We start from the raw sequence: 21,811 nt of genomic DNA on the forward strand, positions 1-21,811 counted from the left end.
GAATCTGGCACTAATTACCATAACCCCAGTTCCAATTAAAATGATATACTCCAATATGGACAAATACAAAAAAATACAGGTCTAAATATGTTTTATATATTATGTTGTTACAAAGTCAGAATTTGGTTCCAAACCATGTTCTTTCATAAGCCATTTATTCTCACCTAGGAATAGTCAAACTCGGCCAACGATTGACCTTTCTCTGTTACGAAATCCTATTTGAATACTTTCCAGATGCATCCTATAGTTGTTGAGAACCTGACAGTGATCAGCAACTCATTTTACAATCTCTACTGACTTGTCACAACATAGAAATGATCTATTTCAGTGTCAAACTTTACAACCAGAAGGTAATTTTTGAAGGTGAATAAAAAAAAAAAACATCGCTGAACCATTTCTCTTGTTCAATAGTGTCAGAACTTCTCTAAACCTCTGAAAATCCTGATTGTCTTTTGCGACTGTCTGATGTTGAGTGCATCAAATCTAAGGAATGGCTATGCTTTGTTATTTTCATTGTTGAGAAAACAAAAAATGTACCTCTGATAAATTTTCTCTTTGATTACTCTGCCTTCAAAGGATTTAAACCACAGTGAAAGCCTTTGAAATCTTCAGAGCAGAAGAGACATGAGATTTTTGTACTGTGTGCATTGAAAAAACAGATGTCATGGGCTTTCATATTAAGACAGCGAAGAATGACTGCTAATTCCAACACAAACAAAAGGAATGTATTCATTATAAATGAGAAGAGGAATAGGAAATTATATTGTTTACTTCTGTAGCAAATTAAATGAGATCAATAGTCATGAAAATGCTTTTAACAAACCAGAATATAAAATCGAAAAAATTGTTACCCATGTAATGTCACTATTTTGACAAGCAAACATACAAATTGTTATTTTTTTCCTCTACAAAAAAAAAAAACAACAACTCTTCCTATTGCCTTGAACAACCTGATAACGCAACAATTTATTTTCTGTGTTGGCGCAATTGAATATATTTTTAATACATTATTTTCCATTATCTTCAGAACATTCAAATTGATCGAGATAATATTTTTGCACAGAGTTTGCACAGAGTTTGGTAAGTACCTTGAAAAATTTGGTTATCTGGAAACCCTCCTTGGGGACACTTATCAGTAAGCTGATTCATTCCCCGAAGAAATGCAACTGATTGTTTCCTGAGTGAAGATAATTAAACTTTGGATAAAAATCTTCCCTTTTATGAGCATTAGATGAAGCTTACTGTTTTATTATCCAAATAATTGAGCTCTATTTGATGGCTAATTGGGATGGATTAAGTTTGTTTTTCTCTATTAAAATCTGCTTTACCATGGTTTAAAAATGTTTTTTTTTTACAGTGGGGAAAGTGACAGAAATATAAACCTAGTTTTTGCAATAAACGCCGCCCCACCGAATGCACCGAATCGCCAGCCCCTGCAAAGATGTGGCCGGCTACATCTGTATATAAGGGTGGCCCAGATCACTGAGCGAAGAAATGCAGGGAATTGTACATCGGGCTATGTCAGCTGTACGCCCCCTGCATGTGCGTCCCGACGCATTAGCATATGTTCTCCCAGCGTTTTAATGGGAACACTCACATATGCTAATGCTCCAGCCAAGCACCCCACACCCCTCTCCACCCCCCACTCACAAGGCTGGGGGCGTGCACTCGGTGAGCAGACTTCTCGCCGAGTTCGCACGCACCCAGCATATACATATGCGCAGAAATGCTGCTGTGCGAACGCCAAACATTGCTCCCCATGCGAACATCAGAGACCCACCCCAAAAAAATCCTGGGCATGCATGCATTTCCCCAAAACATGCCAGAAAATGCCATGTTTGCACCCCTAAAAGCTGTCTTCCTGTCAAACTGTGACTGCTATGTGAATGCAATGCATAAGGACATATAGTTGTAAATTGCAGTCCAGCATACACAATTTGAATACTGCGCACACAAAGCCATTTGATAATTGGCCAGATTGCCTATTTTTTCTAGAAATAAATTGATGAATGGCATGAGCACAGAAGTGACCACAGATTCCTATTGAAGTAGGCCGAAATGGCAACATACAGATGTAGCCCCTCTCATTCATTGCCTGCGCTCACCAGAATGTCCCGGCTGGCGAGCGCTGGCGGAGAGGGACTCCATCACACTGGGACGCACGTGTGTCTCTCGGCAGCTGGGCGGTGGGACCCTGCCTGTCTCTGCTTCAGGGGGGAGGGTACGGGGAGGTGACGGGGACCAGCGGTGGTGGATGGCGGCGGGGAGCTCCATCAGAATGGGGCACGCAAGCATCTCCCTTCTGATGGATGGCGGGACTGACGATGCTATTGCCGGGCTGGCAAGCATGAGCTGCTGCGCTCCATCTGTATTCAGGGACTTGGGACCTTATTCTGGTCCATCCCCCCCTTTGCGTGTTCACGCAGGGGAGCGATGGTGTGTGACTACGCATGAAACCGTTATGCACATGTGCAGCCACTTGGTGAGAGCGGCCATGGCATATTGATTATTTGCACACAGCACTGCAGGCGGGGTTTGGCAGCAAGCGGTCGTTCATGGGCATTCCCATGAAAATGCTGGGCGTTCCCATGGAAATTGGTGATGACGCGGGTGCAGGTGGTGGGCAGCAGACGTCAGCGTATGTCAGCTGCCCACTAGCTTTTTGCACAAGGTGCCTGCAGACCTAAGACACCACAGAGGTGTCTAAGGTCTGCAAGGCTGTAGAAATCAAGTTTCCCTCTATCTCCAATTGCTGGGGCAGCCATGACAATCAGAATCAAGTTATTGAACAACATCCAACAGGAGACCAGCTTGATGACATCTGACACTTGCAGCCAATCTCTGCTCTCCAGAGGTGAATAAGAAATCCTACAGATTATTGTCTTTACTAGTGACCTCAAGAGCAGATTTCCATCTGGTTCATCTGTTCCAGTGCGATATCTTGTGCCATCATTTCCATTCAAATAAGTTTTTTCAATGGTTATAGTCTGATAATCTGTACCATGGACTCCAGTCTAATACCCAGTACAACTGGTTTCATTACAGCGCTCCTGTTATCCGTGTTTCATTTCGGTGATCCAGCATCCAGTACTGTTCTAGGTCCTGTTTCTCATTCCACCTGTGGTAATTCAGCACCAGTAATGGGAAACCTGGTCAGAGGATCGTGACGTATGCACAGGGGGCTGCTAAGCTAAAACTCCTTTGTGGGGGTACTTGGTTAAACTCTGCACCTCTGTATCGAGTATCAATCAGCTCCCACTTATTAGCCAGCAATGCACAGCATCCTCCTTTATACAACCTACAGCATTCTAGTAACTGCAGCATTCCAGTGCCTTCAGCAGTGGCGTAACTATCGCCCCGCAGCCCCCGCGGTGGCGGGGAGGCGCTTGGAAGGTGAGGGCGCCGGGGGGCTGCGGGGCTATTGTTCCCGTTCGCTGCATCTGCCACGGGATCTTTTGCCGGCTCTCCGTCTCCCTGCTCTACCGGCTACGTCTGCAATAAAAAAGGTGAAACACAGAAAATGGCTGCCCCCCTTAATGCAGACCGTTTTTGAGGATGCTAGAGGAGGCGGAGGCCTCCTCTAGCATCCTTAAAAACGGTCTGCTGTACGGGGGGCAGCCATTTTCTGAGTGACATGTTTTTTATCACAGCAGGAGCCGGGAGAGCAGGGAGACGGAGAGCCGCAGCGCAGACTGATTCGCCGGCTGAAGGTCCCTGGGCAGACGCAGCGGCACTACGTGCAGGGGGTAAGGGGGTGGGGGGGGTCGAACTGGGGGGGGGGGCATGCAAAAGGGTTATGGCGGGGGGCGCGCAAAAGGGTTGTTGCGGGGGGAGATTTTTCCAAAGTTACGCCACTGGCCTTCAGTTATCAGACTCTGGCACCTGCACCTGTGTTTTCAGCATCTGTGCAATGATTCTCTCATGACTCTCACCAGTGCCTACAGTTACTAGCAGCCACATCTTGCTTACCATTTTAAATCAAAAAGTGCACCCAAACTACAACTCTGCCTTGTTATACACATGAGCAGAAATTATGATAGACCTCCCAGGTTTTAGTCACTTTACCTAGATCCTAATCCAGCAGAATACTCCAGTCTAGTTTCACAGACAAGGCTAATCATAGCAAAGATACAGTGGGGGAAATTTACTAATGTGTATTCTACTTCACATGTGATGTTGCTATGGGACATCACCATAGCAACATCACCATACCCTCCAACATGACCCATTCCATTAGGTACAAAATGCTCTGTCCCTGGACTTCCCTGCCAGTGGCAGTTACAGATGTGAACCTGCAGCACAGTCCAATATTCAAATAGGGGAGCCACACCTACTGCCACCCCAAACATCACTGTCCTGGACTCACTGGCAGTTGATGTGACCCCCCTCTTTGAATTTTGGACAGTGCTGGAGTCCAATCTCTGTAACTGTCACTGGCATGAAGTCCAGGAACAGAGCATTTTGTACCTAATGGAATGGGTCATGTTGGATGGTATGAACATCACATGTGAAGTAGAATACACATCTTAGTAAATTTCCCAGAGTAAGTTAAAGTTGCAAAATATCACTTAACTCTTGAGTGCCAACATCTCTGTGAGAGATGTGCAAAATAACCTCTAAAAATGCCAGCGTCGCTCACATTTGTTATATAAATTAAAATAAAAAAATGCGTAAAAAAATATATTTCCGACATAAGGTAAACAATACAGATCATTATGATGAATAGAAAGGTTTGCTTATCAAATTTCACACCTACTTTGACAAATTCACTTGGCACTCAAAGGGTTAATAAAAAGATATTAAGGAGTATACTGTATGTACTAAAGCTTCTAAAAATGAAAAGAGGTGATGTGGCTCATAGCAACCAATCAGATTCCGTCTATTATTTTCTATGATGCAATAGAGAAATGATAGACAGATTTTGGCTGGTTGCTATGGCCAATATCACTAAAGGGCCATACACACTGGGCGATTATGATTATGCCCAGCGTGTATGGACCGCAATGACCGCTGTAATCACTGAGGGGAAAGCCGCTCAGTACATACACACTGAGCAGCTTTCCCCTTGCCTGGCGCGGTCAGCAGGGCTTTGCAAAGCCATCCACTAAGCCGCTAACACCAGCAGATGAGTGGCTTTCCCGGCGAAGATGTGGGACCGCGCATCACCACTCACCGCTCATCGCCGGGCCATACACACTGGGAGGCTTTGAGATGAAAGCTGCTCAAACTTGCTGTTTGAGCAGCTTTCAGCTCAAAGTCGCCCAGTGTGTATGGGCCCTTCATTTTCATTTTTAGAAGCTTAAGTAAACTTATTCCCTAAACATCATTTGAATCTGCTGAGATGCAAACATAAACAATATATTCAGATAATCACATTAAAAATCATTTAACATTTCTGCAGCTTATCTGAATCAGATTGCAGGAGCTCCGCGTTTCCAGTTTTGCATTACCACAGTTTTAAAGTGCTTCAAATCTAAGAACAAGTAAAACTCTTCTGGCAATAATTAGTGTCCAACACAGGCTATTGCTTACAGAAGATTATTATTTCCTAAAAACCGTAATACAGACAAACAAATACACCTCTTTAATTAATAAAATATGCAGCACATAGATCTTCATTTTCCCAGCGTTATCTATAACAAACAGTCTACATGAGTATTCAATCCCGGCTGAGATTTCCAATCCTAAGAAATATCGAATAGAATAGATAGAATTAGATCCTTTTTTTCCAGGTTTTGAAAACAATCCAAAAATAGGAAAAGATGTGGATCTGCATATACACGTATTTTAATGTGAAAATGGCCGCTAATTTGCAAATTTAGCGTTCACTTCCGCAAATGCACAGAGGTGCAACAAACTTGCACCTCTGTGCAATCACATGTATGAACATCTTTTAGTGCACATTACCAGGCCAGATTAACAATGGGGTGGATTTAGAGATGAATTTAGACCTCATAGGGCCCCAAACCGGTATCTCCTCTCTTAACAATCAATAGCACTATATTTGTGCTGCTGATTGCAGGCGGCATCGATAGAGAACCTTGACTTGATGGTCAGCTGCGTGGACATGAGCATTGTGTACAAATCTGAATCAGGCTCTAGATCTTTTGGAAGTAGGCTTAATACCTGTGTCACACTTAGGGGGAAATTTAGTAAGAATATGAATATGAACAAAAAATTGTATTCATATTCTTGATACGAATGACTATGACTGCATACGTCGTATGCATAGTCGTGTTCCGGAGGGGAATTTTCAAAGCAGTCAAATACGACTGCTTTGTAACCCTCCGATGTCGTATTAATTTGTATTAACGGGCGTATATACGGCCGCTAATACGAATTCCTATAGGCAGTCTGCACAGATCAGTCAGATCCGTGCAGGCTTCAAGGTGTAAAAAAATTATAAAAATAAATAAAAAAATGGCGTGGGGTCCCCCCCACAGCCGTAACCAGCACCAGGCTGAAAGAGCCGGGGCCGGTAATAAAAAATCAGGAAACCCGACAAATAGGGGTTCCCCGATTTTTTAAAACCAGCCCCAGGCTCCAGGTCTGGGGCTGGTTCCCAAAATATGGGGGACAAAATGATTAGGGGCCCCCCCGTATTTTAAGAACCAGTCCCAGGCCAAACCAGCCAGCAGGGTAATGTCACAGCCGGGGGACACTTATTATATAAGGCACGCGGCCAAAACATCACCCTACCGACCAGTCAGCCTGGCCAGAGGCCCTGGGGGAGTGGGGACCCCCCAATAAAGGGGTCCCCCCCCTCCAGGACTTACCTGACCAGGCTGAAGCCTGGTGCTGTCCCCAGTGACCCTGTGCGGTGGTCACCGGGGCTGATTTCAGTGTAAAAAAATAGAATAAAAACTATTGTCTTTAACTGTGGAACTATGAGTCCCAGCAAGCCTCCCTCGCAAGCTGGGACTTGGAAAACACAAGTCCCAGCATGCAGGGCATTAAAGGGCCCACTGGCACTTGTAGTTCCACAGTAATAAAAATAGTGAAATGAACACACTGACACACAATAAAAATAAAACTTTAATACATCCAAAGCCCATACATACTGATACTTACCTATCTTGAGCCCGTAGGTAGGTCCCTGGGTCTTGGTCCGGTGTCCTGGTGCTGCTCCTGGTCCATGTCGGCATTCGGCTCCATGTCGACGTCCAGGTCCATGTCGGCATGTCTGTGTCGGCGTCCGGTCCGGGTCCGAATGAAATACATGGGGGACCTTTGGAAGGAAATCCAACTCACCCAGGTCCTCCTGCGAAGATCTGTCGTCTTGATCCGCCGTAGTCCTGGTCTTCTGTCACATGCCGGCGATTCCGGCAGCTCCCCGCATCAGACTGATGACAGATCTTTCATCTTCTGCGCCTCTCCACTGATGTTAAGGAGGTTGGTATTGGGAGTTAGAGTGGATATTTCCGAGTTTGATAACATCTCGGGGATGTGGATTCCCATCTTCGCCTTCCTCTTCCTCTTTTTACCTCTCCTCGTCTTTCTTTTGGTTGTCTTGATAATCGTCTGTCCTCTAAAAAAGAAGACTGTCATTCTGCCATCTTGCTGCGATAGTTCGTGTTGGGTCTTACACTTTTTTCTGGGGTGTCCTCATTTTCGGAAGATTCAACTTTGGATGAGCTGTAATGTTCTGGTCTATTGGTCCCCATAATATTCCGAGTGGTTGGACTTTTTTCGTTCTATGATGGTTAGTTCATATGTGTCAAGAGTTTGATGGTTTCAAAAGCTTTCTGGAAACTGTTATCATGTTCCCAGCTCTCTAGTTTTTTACCTAGGCTGTTGTGTCTATCAGTGTGTCAATCTCTTCTCTCACCCTCTGTCCGCTCATTTCTTTGAAGACATTGGGCAGCAGAAAGAATTGAGTCCAACTCCCTGTACTTTTCTTTTCCCCATCTTCCTAAGGATACCTGCTATATTATAAATGTCTATATTATTTGTTATCTAACCAAATAACGGCACAACACCACCAACGGGTACTATTGTGACTTTTTGTGTTTATTTTTGACCTTTTGACTGTATTATTAATTAACAAATACACAATCGTCAAACATTCTGGATGTGTCACCAGGTGTCCTATTGAAGGACCTAAACCAAATCATATACCAACAGTATATGTTTACCTAATAACACCACTAACTGCCACTTTGTCGATACAATTATATGGTAATTTTCAGTAGCTAACTTTGTTCACAAATTTTTAAGTATATGTTATTTAGCTTTTCATGGCAAACTACAGTATGCATCATATGAAAATATAGAGTTATTACTATTTTAGATGAATTGTAAATAAAAGCTAAGTTTTATCTTACCCATTTAACATCATCTCTTATCATTCAAAAGTGTGCCTCCCAAAAGGAATCCTTTCTGTGAACAGCTGCCCACCTCCTGTGGACCACCGTTTCCCTTTTTCTGAGTATACTAGTACTTGATTCCTGGGGGCACCTCCAACATTGTGTAACTATTGTATGTTATCAATAATATTACTCCTCAAGTTGGGTTTCTAAAATCATCCGTAACAATTTCTTTATCCTGTGCATGATACCACTCCTATTTGCTACCTGCTAAATCAGGAACCACCATTCATTTAAATGGTGATTCCTGGTGTATTATATCGATGGTGTATTCATTCGTATTTGTAAATACAAATGCGAATGTCCCATCAAAATTCATATTTTTGGCATAGTAAATGGCAAAAATACGTATACGCCCCCCAAAAATCGTATTTTCGTATGAAAATACGATTTTTTTTCACAAATTTTTGTTAGTAAATTTCCCCCTTAAAGTAAATTGACTGCCATATATTGTACAGTGGATGAAACCTTTTTGTGTGTAAATATTTGTTATCCTATCAAAGAACATAAAAGGGACTTTAGGAGTGTGAGCAGGGCCATGTGATGTCATGACATCACACGGTTGTGGTGCAATGCTCCTCTGGGAATTTTTTCAGAGTTCTGCGCATTATTCCATGTATATTATCTCTTTGGAACAATTGTGTATCACACGCTGTCAGGGCTTGCACCGGCCCTGGATTGAATAATATCCTTCCAAATGAACATACAATGTATGATAAGTGCATCAAAGAGCATTTGCTGTTGAAGTGTGTTTTACATGCCTTTGATGGGCTGGGCAGGACTTGAATAATTTCATTCAATGGAATTAACTTTAGGTCACAATTGTATATGATGTATCCATGACACTCTGTACTTCAAAATAAGAAATGGTTCAATGTATTTTTTACTGGTAAAATTATTTTGCAAAAAAAAAAAAAAAACATAATATTAATGGAATCTAACTCAATACTAATACATTAAAACTAAATGATGCAAAAAGTTTCATTTAAAAAAATCATCTGTGTTTAAGTTTAAATCATTTGCAGATATATGTCATCCTTACACTTTGAACAAGTTGCTGATTTTATTTTGAAGTTATTCAATGCTCCCGATTCACCTTTTTTTTTCGGCGAATCGGGCTGTTTTCACTCCCTGCGGTGAATCTTTTTCACTGAAAATCTGATTCGACCTATTCAATATTCCCTGTTCGCCGAAAGCGAACAGTGAATGCCGGCCAGTGCTCTGTTTCATGCTCGCTTCAAGTCGCTGGTGTATTTCAATGGGGTTTTCACTGTGAATTGGAATGTGTTCAAATAAAGGGGGTTTTTTTGGTGTAAAAAAAATCAGTAATTTCATTTTGTGAAGGGGCATGCTACTTTTATTTATGTGCTTTCTGCATATTAATATATATTTAATTTTAATTTAAAAAATTTTTTTTACACATTATCCAGCAGGGGAGCGGGGAGCCGCTCATTAAATATTGACTGCACACTGGTCCCGCTCATTAAATATGCACAAACGGGACCAGTGCAGTGGCTCCCTACCCTGCCAGCTTCTGTTGCCTGTGTCCCCGGGAGCTCTCCTTCTCCCCCACACATTCTGGGGCAGGCAGGGAGGCTTCCATCTCTCTGCCTGCTGCCATCCCCCGGCTCCCGGCGGCAATCACGGCAGGGGTTAAAAATCGCCGTCAGGGGCAGCGAGCCCCTGAGGCATTGAATAGGGTGAGAGGGAGGGCTGGCAGCAAATGCTTCAGCCCTCTGGAACCCTGTGAATGTGCACCGAATCCTAAACAGGATTTGCTGCACATAACAAGAATGCGCATTGAATACCTGCCATTAAATAAAAGTAACTTTTGCTGAAATAATTTCAAATGTTTACATACACAACATGCAATCTATCATAAAAATAGTTTTCTAATTCTGTAGTTTTATATAGGCATTCATCTAATTAGAGAAAATATGTGCTTAGGTTTTTCTGAAATATGAAGTGTTTGGAATTACTTTGAGTTCTATACAGAATTGAGTCCCGACTCAGATCTGCTGTCAGTTTGGAACTTGGATTTAAAAACTGAACTTGGGTTTCGGATTACATATAAACAGGTCCAATTTTTTGCTGTTTTTATTGATTTTTTTTTTAAACACAATGATAAATTAGAACCAAAACCAAAATCATGGGGGTCCACATACATCTCTAAACCTAATGGAATTAGAGCAATAACACAATCAGAGGGTTAGCAGGTCACGATGCCTACAGAGATGTCAGGAAGGGGCAGACTAGATGGGCCAAGTGGTTCTTATCTGCCGTCAAATTCTATGTTTCTACATTGTTATTTTGTTTTTTCTATATATTATGCTGTGATTGACCATGTCTATAAAACATCCATGTGTATCAGTCTACAGTTAATCGTTTCTATCTTTATAATTAAGTCCATCAGTGTTTTTAAACAACTTTATAATGGAAAGTGCTTTACTATCATAGAAAAGGATGAAACAGCCGTTTGTGTTACCAGCAAAATGTAAGATGGTGACAGTCCTCGTGTTTATACTTTGTTTTCTTTCTAAGCTATTATTTATTAGTGTGATTTCAATATTTTCTCCATTAAGATTTTAGTATTGGGTGTTTATTTTTCAAGTTTCTTTCAATACTCTACTGACCAATCCCTGATGGTGACAACACAGAAACACACAGCCACTGTTTACTGATTTGTACAAATGTATTACCAATGACAGCACATTCATCTTTTGCTTTGAAGTTTGCAGTTAGGTTGAATTCCTGCTAAATTCTACACAATCTGATTATTCGGAATCAGAAATCCACAATTTTTAGGAGCTGATTCAGAGAGGGACATAGAAACACCTGGAGATGCAATCAAATATGCAGAGAATGAGATGCCGCCTTTTCATTACCCACAGTAATACTGATTGACGTGTTGTTAACCACCAATTGTTCCAATGGCAGGTTCTGTTTCTCTGTCATACAGCAGCATGACATCCTACAGTATCTACATCTAAAACACTCCATTGACGCGCCATAAGGCAGACCTTCTCTGTGCATATTCCACCTGTTTCCACCCAGGTATGCCCAGATTCAGTTCACTTCTCCCTGTATGCATCAGAAATCACACCTGCAATAGTTTTCCACTATTTTCCTATTCAATTTTGCTTATAGAAGCAAAATCAAATTAGAATTGAATGGACATCGAATGGTTTTTCCACATTCGATGCAGATTCGATCCCGATGCACGCTTCTGTGTAGTGTAAATCAAATACAAAAATTGTCTTGGCAGGCAAGACTATATAGTATAAATCAAATAGAAGTATAAAAATCTAATAAAAACAATTGAATAGGCCAAATCGAAACTAGATCTAAAATGAAAGCTCACTGTGTGTATCTACTATTAGAAGCAGGGGCGTAGCTATCGTAAGGCAGCCCCCGCTGCTGCTTGGGGGAGCGGGGGCTGCGTGGGCGCCGGGTGCTGGCACCAGCCACTGCCCTCCGACCATCTACTTAATGTGCCCCTGCCTCCCCCGCCGTGTCTGATCGCCGGGAGTTGGGACCGCATATCTACTAATATGCGTCCCGGCGCCTGACTCCTTAGAGTCAAATGTACATAACAAAATGGCTGCCTCCTTAGAGCAGACCATTTTTTAAGATGCTAGAGGAGGCAGCGGCAGTCTTCTCTAGCATCCTTACAAACAGTCTGCTGTAAGGAGGCGGCCATTTTGTAATGGACATTTTACTCAAGGAGCCAGGCGTCGGGAGATGCAGTCCCAACTCCCGGCTGAATATAGACGCGGCGGGGGAAGCAGGGTAAGAACAGCGCTATATTTATGGAGGGATGGGGGCGCCGATATTATCTGGCGGGGGGAGCGCAAAAATTGGCGCAACGCCACTGATTAGAAGCCCAGTACCAAAGAATTTCTCTACTACATCTGACATTAGCAGTGCGTACAATTCTCAATCAGAACCTTAGCATTTGCCCATGATATTCTTTCTCATTGCAATAAACTGCTTTTCATTACAAATCTGTTGCATCTCTAAAAGTTGCAACAATTCCTGATAAACCTTTATATGCAATAGATGTGCAAGAAATCATTACATGCCTTATTCAGGAGAATTCTTCTCTTTATAGATGACTTATTTGCATATAATTACGTTAAATATTTAATTTCCTGTCTGTACTTTCCAGCATAATTTACAGAAAGCTGATATGTAAACATTGACGTTAGAAGATGTTTATGTCTTTGTATTTCTGTACCGAATGACATTAATTCCTCCAGGAAAAGAAAAGAGAGATGATAGTGATGCCACAACTCTTACATTTATCTAAATATTTCAAGCATTGTTAGATGTTCTATAGTAATGTAGCTGGATGGTCCCGTTACATATATAACCTCAAGGATAAAGGTCATCAAAATCTCATAATGCTGAACCTGTCTGCCAGTTTACCCTTGTGTACAAATAGAAATAAAGTGCTTTGGAGAACAGATGCTGTAAGAAGTAAGATGAACAGATGGATATGTGTCACATGCAAAAATGATTTCACACAGTTTCCCGCTGCACACTTAAACAAAAGAGGAAATTATGGGCACTAAGTTATTCACTTACGGTAAACAGCAGCTGTTCTATAGGGTAGTGCTCCCCCCTATTAACAAATGGAAATATTAAAAAATATGGAAACATCACTATTTAAATCCTCAACACAGACCAATGTATTTGATTATAATTATATAATGATACCAAAAGGACCCATGCTACTCTGAGGAAATCACTAACAGGAAAGAAACATTTTAGTGAGAACGGCATAGACATAATTTGCTTTTTGGGCAGTCTGAATTTCTAACTATGACAAATCTGAAATCATTGCATTACCAGTAATATCTTTCTATGCTGGAAATCACACAAGTGACGAGCATTTTAGTGCATTGGGCAGATTATCTGTGATGTCTTGGACAGTTCATTTTAACAATACTTCCCCACCAAATCACATGTCTGTAGAGATCTGTGCCCCTAAAGGGTATAATAATTGTGGTTCAAAGGTAACATATATAAACTGTATTTATGCTGAAATAAATATTATACAGGCAAATAATACTGTCCCTTATTTCGGGGTTATTCCAGGTCACAATACATCAAGTGTGCAATGTGGAGCATGCCACACTTGGTACCTTATTCAGGTCTGCATTCGCACGGGGACGGATGTTTTCTTAGTGCGCATGAGCATTTCTGCACATGTGCATACGCAGGGTGCGTGCACCCACAGCGAACATTCTGTTAGCCGGGTGCACGCACACCAACACAGTGGACGGGGGGATGGAGAGGGGCGGAGAGGGGCATGGGGTGCCGGGCAGTCCCATTACCATATGGGAATGCCCAGCGCTTTCATGGTAATGAGGCTGTGACGTGGGTGCAGCGGGTGGGCAGCTGACCACCGGATGTCAGCTGCCCACCCATTTCCGTCCCAGTGCGCATGCATATGGAAGTGACTTGAAAGTCACTTTTATATGCGTGCACTTACCACAGCGAAAGATGCAACCATCGAAAGATGTGGGTGATCCCTGCAGCATGAGAATGGATGTTTATGTTAAACATCCATTCGCAGCCTGTGTGTGGTTTGATGGCCCGGCATTCACCGGACAGGGTTTGGTGGAATAACCCCCTTGATGTATTGTGACCTGGAATATCCTCTAAATAATCGGTCAATGGATTCCTAAATCCTGGGGATGCCCAGTATATCAAGAATACAAGCCTTAATAAAGTGTACTTTTAAATTTAATAAGTTTTTTTGTTGATTTTTTTTTATATTTTATGTTTCATTATACAGTATATTCTTTTATTTATGTATTATTATATATGTGATATTAAAATATATGTGTCATAATTACACTAGAATAAATATATCTTTATCATGACAGTATTATTTTCATTCTCCATCTATAGCTCACAATTACATAGGTGCAACTCATTTCTGTGAAAACTGTTTATTGTGACAACATTGCCCTAATTACTGTATTATTTCCATGTGCAGCCTTTACCTACCAATAATTTAGTATTCTATCTAGGGGAATTGATACAGAGATTCCCACAGACAGCCGCAGCGAACTATAGTATTGTGGGATATTTTAATATATCTAGTTTAATATCCTCATATGTGCTTGAGTCCTTTTCATGCACATGAACCCACCTCCCATTCACATTAATGGAACCTGGCAGGAATGCGAAAGAGCGTGGTATGCCCTGCTGCACTCACATCCCACTCCCTCTACAACAGTGGTCTCCAACCTTAATCGAGTGTGAGCTACTCCAAACAAAATAAAAATCCTTAAGAGCTAAACTTTCCCCAATGCCCATGATACTATGCTGCACACTGTAATTCCCCTGAAATATTTTGCCACACACCGCAATGCCCCTGATACCTAGTGGGTTATTCTGGTTGATTCGCAAGGCTTCAAATTCGGCAGGAAGTAAGCGGGCAGCTGACATCAGGTGACCTACATCATGGGCCAATTTCCATGGGAACTCCCAGTGATTTCATGGGAACGCCCATGAAATGCTGGGCGTTCCCATGGGAGTGCCTATCCGCTGCCACCCCACGCCCCCTGCCTGCTGTCTTTGGTGCGTGCACCCAGTGAACAGCCTGTTCGACGTGGCTGAACGATGCACCCACCATATGCACATGCGCAAAAATGCCGCTGCGCATATGCCATACAACAGTCCCTGTGTGAACAAAAGGTCCATGCGAATGAACCAGAATAACCCCCTTAATGCATACCTCCCAACTTTGCCGGCTGACATACAGGATCGCAGGCATGCAGCCAAAATTTTGGGGGTACCATTTTCAATGCTGTGGGGCATGACGAGCAATGTGTGACTTGATGGCCATGCCCCAGTCCCTCTGTCTGCCTAAATAGATACTATGGGCATGCGCAAAGTGACTAATCCCTGATGCCCCCCCATCCATCGCGGGACATGTCGACCCCGGTTGGGATGCAGAAGCATCCCAAAAAATGAGACGTCACATGAAAATCGAGTTTCTGTGCAGGGTAAATACTGTCTGCTTTATTTTTACACTGCAATGTAGATATCACGCTGAAGTAAAACCCCACCCAAATCGAATTCTCTCTGCACAAGTAACATCTGCCCCACTATCAGTGCACATGGTTTTGTCCATCTAAGAAGGATTTTGTCAGAAAGAGTGAACTAGAGAAAGGCCCAATGTCCCACAGTAAGTCTTCTAATAAATTGTAAATTACCTGCTTATTGGCAGGGGTGAATGCTCATTTCCAATGGGTCAATGCACATTGCCAGGGCATTAATGCTCATTGCCAAGGGTTAATGTTCATTGCCAGGGGTCAATGCTCGTTGCCAAGGTGTCAATGCTCATTGCCAGGGGTTAATGCTCGTTGCCATGGGTTAATACTTCTTGCCAGAGATAAATGTTCATTTCCAGGGGTTGATGTTCATTGCCAAGGGATTAATGCTTGCCCACCAGCATCGTATTCCCCCACACCACTCCCCTCGAAAGAGACAGATGCTAGAAGTCAGATTTGACCTCTAGCGTCTGACGGGGAGCACAGTGCTGCAGCGTTACCCAAAAGTTTTTCTACTGTTCCTACCTTTGGATATTGTGCTAGTGTTCACTTGGAAACTCCATTACTATACTACACCATGTCCCTCATTCTGGTTGACTCAGAAAGCTGTGAAGCTTGCAGCTTACTGAGTCCCAGAGAGGCTGCCCTGGTGAATACATCACCCCCCCTCCCCGCTGCTGTGTCCCCTTGCAACCATGCGATGGAATGTGTTAAGGAAATGCATCCCCTAACATGTCCAGCAGCAGGAGAAATCATTCAATTGTTGCCAACCGTCGAATGATTTCTCATGGACTCGCAAATATAAGTCAGTGGAGACTAACCTATAATTGCGAATGCCAGGGCGAAGGCAGGACAGGTGGCTGACATCATGTGACGTCAGCTGCCCACCCCAGCACACTCCATCACGGCCACATTTACATGGGAACACCCAGGATTTGCATGTGGTTGCCCATGAAATGCTGGGCTTTCCCATGGCCTGCCCCTGCATATCCCATGGCATTCATCGACTAGCAGGAGAAATCATTCAATGGTTGTTGACCATCGATTGATTCAGAAAAAAACTGGCTTCGGAAAAAAACTCAGTAGAATCTGACTTTTATTTCTTCCGGCAAATCGCCGAAGACAAGACGGGCACCGAGGTCCTGTGATGTCAGCCGCCCACCCCAAACAGGGATCAACTCACCTGTGTTCCCATGGGAATGCCCAGCATTTTCATGGGGATGCCCATAAAATGCTGGGTGTTTGCATGGTCCAGACTCGTTTCCGCCCCCGTCCACCCCTCCACACAACAAACGGCCAGACAAGTGTGTAACTCGCCGAGCAGTTTGTTGCCGGGGTCTGCACATGCGCAAATACACACTTGCACATGCACAGACCTCCAAACATCGGAATTGGGCTGAGTTTGCCCTGTGTTATTGAATTAGGCCCTATGAGTGAAAGGGTGCTAGTAGTATTGTTTCTGAAACATAAGCTAGACTAAGGTTGAAGGGGAAAGCTGTACAGTAGCGTTCAGTAAGTATGGTGGAAATTGTAATAGGTACGTGCTTAGCTTTAGTGGCAGTGAAGTTGTTTGTGCATTACAAACACAGACTTTGAATTTGCACCCTTGCGAGTGAACCAGATCCCGCCTTGCGAATGGTCATATGCCAGTCCACCATTCACAATGTGCATACGTTCACACTGGTTGCGAATGGATGTTTTACATAAACATCCATTCGCAGCCTGCGGGGTTACATCCACATCATTCGATGGTCGCCAACTATCGAATGATGTGGAATGTGCACACAGATCTAAGGTTGCTCATCGGCCCATTACCATGAGAACGCCCAGCGTTTTCATGGGAACACCCATAAAAAGCTGGGCGTTTTCATATGGTTCCATATGGCCCAACCGCTGCCCCACGCCACCTGCCCTCCATTCGCAAGGCTGGGTCCATGCACCCAACGAACAATGTGTTTGCCATGTACGTAAACACCCAGTGCATGTACATGCGCAGAAATGCGCAAAGCAAAAATATCAGCACCGTGTGAATGCACACGGCCTTGCGAATGGAGGTCCTATATATCCCTTAAACATAAATATGTATAAGGCCAGAGTGGGTGGACACAAAGGTTGCTAAAAAGAAAAACAGCTACTGTAGATGGGAGCAACCATCTCCCTGGGGCAGTCTTGTAGAGCCATCAGATAAACTGTAGATGTAATATGTGTGGAGCGTTTATTTATGTGATGGGTGTTACTGGTGAGGTTATGTGAGGGAGGGGGAGGGGTTCTGTTCTGCACTGCTGTTCAGTGGTCTTTTACTATACCACTCCATTATTGGTATAGAGTAGATTTAGCTATTTGATGTTTTCTTAGAACCACTAAAATAGGTTCATTGTAAATATCCACATCAATGTTTTTATTAAAGAGATTTATTTTAGAGTCACCATCAATTACATCAAAGGTAAATGATATGACTTCATAGAGTCATATTCATAGCGGAAATATGTTGGGATTAAATGTTTCTTCTTGAGTTAAACTAAGAAATGAATTTGCAAATCAGTTGCTCATTTAGAAGATATTTATAGCATACAACAAAAAGAAAACGTCTCTAAATTTAAAAGTCTGCTAACTTTGATATGGAGAAATGAAAGATCTTTCCTCCGCAGATAAGGAGGCATGCTACTAATGTCTTTAGAGATCATTCTGCAGTTGATATAAAATAGCTGTAAATTATTTGTAATACCATCTGGGCTTATATAGAGATAGTAACTCAAATAAACACAATGTGCACTGCCTTGAATAAATCACAGCAATTTTAAAATTAGTTTGGTATTTGAAGGAGAGCCAAACTAGTTCCCTTAACAATTGCATAGATTGCTTAGTCAGCATAGCATGAGTCAAAATTCTGGCAGTTAGCCTTCTGAAAGTGTTGAATTCTGTGAAGAGTTCTCTCAGGATGGCTATAAATCCGGGCATCTCCATCATAAAGCTCTAACCAAGTTGTTAAAAACATGACTTACAGTTCAACAGAAGTCGCTGTTACCAGTGGATGAAATGTTGGCAGGGAGCCAAAAAATGTTTGAAGAACAAAACATGACTTCCTGTGACATTGTGAAACTTGAACACAAAGATACATAGAACAAGGATACCTAAGATTAAATGGCATTCAGCAATTATCGATTTTTTTCAATTGATTTCATTTCATATTTCAGACGAGATGAAATGTGAAACATTACTTTTTTTGATAGAAATTAATCAAAATTAAAGGTTAAAAAAATAGTATCGTACAAAAGCAAACAATGTCGTAATACAAAAAGAATACTCTGTCACATGGTTGAAGAACATTTTCACTCCACTCCCTACCTTTAACACTTTTACTTAAAAGTATGTTCTATAATGTTTTCCTCATAATTCTTTCCAAAAAGTTTGCTCAATACATCAGGATAATAATAATCCCATTGGGCATGTTTTAATTTTAACACTGTTTTGTTAATTTAGATTTGGTACTTCATTTGATGGTGCTAAGTATGGAAGTTTTTTTTTGTCTATCACCGCTTTATACATCCTTGTATTCTACAATATATTTTTTTCATGCCTTTCTATCTCCAAGTCTATCAATAGTTTAGCTGCAGTTATAAATCAAATTTAAGTTCGTCAATTGTTTCTTGATTCAATAGATATCTATTGTTTTTATATCTCAATTCATGATCTCAGGTAATAATAACATTTTGCAAATGCTTGACCTATAATTTTTGATATTTGTTATGTTTTTAACAATGCGACCATGTTGATGATAATATATGAGCACACAATTCACATTTATTATTATTATTATTATTATTATTATTATTATTATTATATGATTTTTAAGATACTACACAGTAACAGTTCTGATGCACCACATACAATACAGTGTATAGTAACATATCTTGGAATTATATGCTGCAAAAAAAAGTCTGACTCAATTACATGTAAATTGCCTTCTGCCCTGACCAGTTCCTGTTCTTCTGTGTCTCAATCCTGTATTCAAGTATACAGTATGAGCATTGCTAGCAAAATAAAAGGGGCTAAGATGGCCTGAATAGTTTAGGAGGAAAGAGGGCACTCTATAAGCTTACATACTACATATACAGAGCATACTGTATCTGTATCTCTTGTGTCAGCGCTAGGGTATTCTGTGTTCCTGGATGTTTGTAGGTTGTCCAGTGGAGGGCGCTGGAAACTGGAACCTCGTGGATTTGATAAGATCTGAGGTCATATAGTAGGCAGGGCCGGATTAACAATGGGCCTGATGGAACTACAGCTCCAGGCCCATTCTCCAAATAGGCCCATTTTATAGCTGAGGGCTGGGGCTTTCCAACGAGCCCAGCCTCGCATCACAAGCCCCCCGGGAACCGGAGATACCACCAGGCAAAGCTGGAACGTTTTCCCCATAGGATAACATGGGACCCTCTAATTCCGACCCCCACCCAGTTCCAGTGGCTGCCAGTTCCCCCTCCAGCATCACAGAAGTTTGAGGTTGATTTTAGTCGAACCAAAATCGCTGGGCCTTTAATCTGATACCAGGCTTGTCCATATGGGTTCACTGGTTCCAGAGATATTTCATTTCTTAAAAGGAATTTTATGGCAGAGAGCAGATTTCTCTGGAACCAAATGGCCCAGTTTTACAGGACTAAAATCATTTGAAGCCCACTCAAAAGTTCTTTAATATGATACTGGTCTCATGTAAATGGGTCAGTTGGTTCCAAAGATATAGCTGGTTGGTTAAAGGTGGGGGTGGTTTTCTCTCCTCCTCACACCAGAAAATGCAGGGACTAGGCTTGTGTAAAAGGGAACAGCCTGCATGATCCTGGGACTATATTCCCGGGTAAATCCCTGCATTTTCTGCATTTTCTGGTGTGATAGGTGCTATTTTTTTAAATAGCCAGGACCTGCAGTGCTCTGAATACAGCCAGACTGCTCTCTGCCTGGCTGTCAATGGCTGTCATTTCTGCCAGGCAGCTGTCCCCCAGTTACTGCGAGCATGTATTCCCCCTTGGTAATGAGCATGTAATCCCACATGGCAACGAGCATGGAACCACTGGCAAAGAGCATGGAACCCCTGGCAATGAGCATGGAACGCCTGGCAATGAGCATGTAGGTAAGCCACACTTACAGTATGTAGCATAATTTTTAATAGGCACTATGGTGTTTGGCATAATATGTAATGGACATTATGATGTGTGGCTTAACATTTAATGGGCATTATGGTGTATATTTTTAATGTGTGCCATAGGTGTGCACTGCCCGGTTTATGAAGAATATTGTGGATTATTGCTCAATCCGACTGGTATAGTGTGTAATTTGGCTTCAATCCATGTGGCAAAATATGAATTTTGCCTTAATCTGTGTGGCAAAACGTGAATTTTGACTCAATCCGTGTGCCATAGTGTGAATTTTGGCTCAGTCAATGTGGCATAATGTGTAAGAGGCACAAGTACAGTATAAGGGGGTTACTATTTTGTTGCATGATTTATATAAGGGGTGTATGGTGTGGTAAATTTAGGTGACCACATAAAAGGTGATGAAATGTTGTCTACCAAGTTTTGGCTTTCAGTATTTTTTTTCCTGCAGGTGCACCTTTGGAGGGCACTCGCCAATATATGTCCCTGCATTTTTCCTATGCCAGCCCCCTGCCTTTTCCAGACATATATAATTAGTTGAAAGTATTTACACAAATAGAGACACACCCATGAGCAGAACACCCAATCAGAACACTGGTCATGCCCCCCACATTATTAGGTGCTGGCCACAACCCCTATAATTGCGCATAATAGGCCCTTGATAATTTTCAGATCCAGGCCCATTTATACCTTAATCTGGCACTGATAGTAGGTAGAGCTGAAGGCACACTAGAGAGCAGCTGGAACAGTCTAAACCACCAGGGAGTCCCACAAGGGACTATAGCTTTCGCTGCACCCGATAGACAGTTCCGGCCCCGTCCTGGTTAATGAACTTAACTGTCTGCAGATGGTATTCAGCAGAAGTGGATTTGGCAATAGGGACAATCTCAGGTAGCAGATAAGCAGCAGCAAGACAAAGAAAATGTAACTGGTGCACGGGTCAGTGGATTGGTGTTTGCAAGTCAGCTGACACTGGGTGTCATGGTGGCGACCATGCAGCAAGGCACCGGCGTGGGGAACCGGCAGGCCTGGGGTGACAACCAGGGCTGCCAAGAGGGGGGGGGGAGCGGGTACTAATTACCCCAGTATCATTGATATATTTATATCAGATATATTGATTGGCTATATAGTTATGAATATATTAATATACCAACTTACACCTTTTTAGATCCTATCAGTTATCATCTATCTCACTCTGGGGTAGATTCTTAAGCTTGGTGAAGTGATAAAG

This window comes from Crinia signifera, chromosome 2, assembly GCF_055691185.1.
Source record: "Crinia signifera chromosome 2, ASM5569118v1, whole genome shotgun sequence".
Taxonomy (NCBI): Eukaryota; Metazoa; Chordata; class Amphibia; order Anura; family Myobatrachidae; genus Crinia; species Crinia signifera.